Below are 3,435 nucleotides of genomic sequence, written 5' to 3'. Positions count from 1 at the left end.
TTCCTGAGAGCAATGTTACAGTCTTCCTAGTTTAGGAATTACTTTTCCCAAGAGCTCAGGGGAACCCGTGTAGGAAAAGACTGAGCAAGAAAGCAAGAGCTTTGTTTTGTTGAGTTGCCTTTCTCACAGTGTTCACAATGTTCTGGCTTCAACTTTACCAGAAAAAGTTCTCAAGCTACTTTGGCAACATGTGCATCAAGGACTACAGGAAGAAGTGAGAAAATATCACATATTTCGTTTAGGATCCAAAGCCACTAAAAAAAGTTCCTTATCCTATGAACTTTGTAATGATCTACATATAGATGTCAAAGAGATTTCACTAACTGCTTCATTTTGTAACTGGCTGTAACAGTGATACCATGCGATCAATATATTAAGCACATTTTAGTACCAGTTTGAGCATCCCACCTAAAGAAAGACAGAAGCATTGACATATGAAAATAAGGTAATGATTAGAAAAGTTCTGTAATGCCACAGCTTCATATGCTTCTCCCTCTTTCTTTTCTCTCTTTCTCCCAACAATATATTTCAATATATATACAGTATAGAAATATAATAATGTGTGTAGATGCACACAAATATACGTATGCACACAAAAAAGTACCTGCAAAAAGAAAGGCTCAGTGAAAAAGCCTGTGTCCATCAGTGTTTTTATTTGCTTTGGTTTTATGACTGTCTTACTTGGGAGAGAGATTCAAGTCAATGAAAACACTCAGAAACAATACACTGACAGCGTTAACTTGAGTCAAACATTGTGAAGTTAGAGCTGTGCAAGCTTCTCTAGATGTTTCTACCAAGTTATTTCAGTATTGACCTATTGACCTATTGATATGTCTTCAGCATTTTTCTGTTAAAAAATGGACTATGTGGACTACCCAGCGTGGACTGCACCGGCCTGCAAGGGCTTTGTCATTTTCATAACGAAGACTACAAAAGCTAACCCTTAATTTCTCGCACAGGAAAATACAATACATGTAGAAGTATGTAAAGCATGTAGAAGTAATAGAAGATTCATCTTGGTGGATGCAAGTCTGACAAGACAGAACCAGGAGAGAGAAGCAAGTGAAAGAGGAACAGAGATTTTTATTTTCATGTCAACCAACTGCAGTGTGATTGTATTTGAAGGCAGTAAATGACAGGTGCAGACTTTTCACTGACTGTTGTGGTTAGTCTGATTTGGACATGAATTCACTGCAATCACAGATTTTGTACTGATCTGCCACAGGTATGTAAACGAGTGCTAGGGAACACACAAATAGGTTAGAAAGGGAAATACCTTCAAACTGTTGTTGAATTATCTTGTTAACCCTTCAGAAACAGCAATGAGCATAGTTAATTGTGGCAATAAAATGTGTGAAATTAACTTACGTGAACCATGAATATGAAGATTATGGACTTCATCAGCCTAGACACTTCAGTGGCACAATGAACTCATGCTTCTTGTTTTATCCTCACTGTTACTCAATGGCTCCAACAACTAAATCAAAAGCTCTTGCTAATAAGAGATGGTGTGGCCTGCTCTCCAGGTACGGCCTTGGTACTTCCTAGGATTTCATGGACCATCTGCAAGGGAAACAGGCATTGTATTCATCTCCAAGAAGGCTGAATGAGGACGTACACCAAGCAGCTCAAACTCTGTCACTGTGTCAAACTCCAGTAAGCTCTTCTCTTACACAAGCAGGTTTGGTCAAACAAGCAATTGCTTCAGTGCAGATGCAAACCATGAGAGAAAGGGAGGAAAAATAGGGTGTTTTCCTGCCGTTTCTTAATAAGGCACCCAGAGTTGTGTGACTGCCTAATAAGCTACCTGGCTTTGGCTAACTTAACCCCTTGGACACTTTGTTCTCAGAAAGCCCACAGCTACCTGGTTTTGAACAATATTGTTATGCTGGAGTGCCAGCCACTAGCAGCTGTGACCTGGCTGGAGGCCTGCCCTCACTCTAGCCACTTCACCAGCCAAAGTCTGTTATATTACATGCTGCAGCAGATTTGCTATGCTAGATGCATGCTGGCTGCCCAGGGGCACTCAAGGGATTAATGAGTAGTTTTGTAGCCAGCCCTACCCAAGAATCCCATGAATAATCAATGGTACTTGAGGCTCTTCGGGTAATTGAATTGCAAACCCAGTAATAACTAGAGATGTATCAGCAGCAGAATTACGCTTATGCCTAAATATACAGGCTAATGAAAAAACTCACTGATTGTGAGGATTATTTATCTACTTCTATACCTATATTAAAAAAGGAGTCTCTATAAATTTGTGAATCTGATTAATGTTCATCCTCTCTGAGTCACCTTCTAATAGTGCCTAAACCATTTGATTCTGGTACACCCAGTGGCAAGATTAGGAAAGAGCTAGAACACAGTAAGATTATATGTATTTTTTAAAGGTGGAAGGAAAACTGAACACTAGAAAACAAATCTTATTGAGTTAATCATGGGTAAGCAGGCAAACAACATCACTTGACTAAATGTTTCTGTGTAGAATCATCTCTAGGTCTTTTACAAGTTCTCTTGTGGACAGAGAAAAGCAGCATCATGTGCAAAGTCAGACCTGTTCTACTTAAAATATTAGATTAGAGCACAGGTGAATGTTACAGGTTGATGACTAGGGTGAAGAGGGATTTTCTAATGCCTAATTAAAATCAGTATTGAGAGTTAATGCTTTTTTTTTTTTCCTCTATGAGCAATGGCATCAGGAGATCAAATGGTTAAATCAGAATAGCGAACAGTTCGCTATCACAAACAGAAACAAACAAGAAGGAAGAAGAAAATTCATCGCAATTATCTGTATATTTAACTACCGAAGTAGCAAATGTGGCTTACTCAAAAGTTAGAGAATTGTTAGGGGTGGGACATCGTCTCTGGAAGTGGACAGAGCTAAGATTCTACCACAGAGTTTGCTGCATATCTCTCAAGTGCCAGTGTAGTTGTCGTATGGTGACTGTTTTTTCTCGATTACTTCCAGAAGCAACAACTGGAACTACTTTTTAATCATTAAGAAGGGATGGCTCCCAAACCCACATCTCCAGTGGTTTGTTGCCATCTCCCTGCCACAGGATTCTCCCTTTGATCAGGTGAGGCAACTGTCGTAAGTGGCTTAACCGAGCATTTGCCACACTGAAGGGGACAGAGGTACATCAGAGCAGAAGAGGCATGAGGAAGTGAAGCGGCATCCATTTTCCTGGTGGATCTGTCACCAAGAATACTTCTATGACATCAGAAACACATCTGCTTTATAAAATTTCTGTTGTCCTTCAGAATATTCTTGATCACTCAAGCATGCTAATTGCTGCTTCAACTGTTTGTAAGGCTACACCACAGCTGAAAAGATGGGTATCTCAGAGGAGGTGGGGGAGTGGAATAAGAACGATAATTGTCTTTACCCATTATTCAAGTCAATTACTAGTTGTGCTTACAAGGCAAAATTAACAA

The sequence above is a fragment of the Gymnogyps californianus genome, chromosome Z, assembly GCF_018139145.2.
Source record: "Gymnogyps californianus isolate 813 chromosome Z, ASM1813914v2, whole genome shotgun sequence".
NCBI classification, from domain to species: Eukaryota; Metazoa; Chordata; class Aves; order Accipitriformes; family Cathartidae; genus Gymnogyps; species Gymnogyps californianus.
This window is presented reverse-complemented; position numbering follows the sequence as displayed.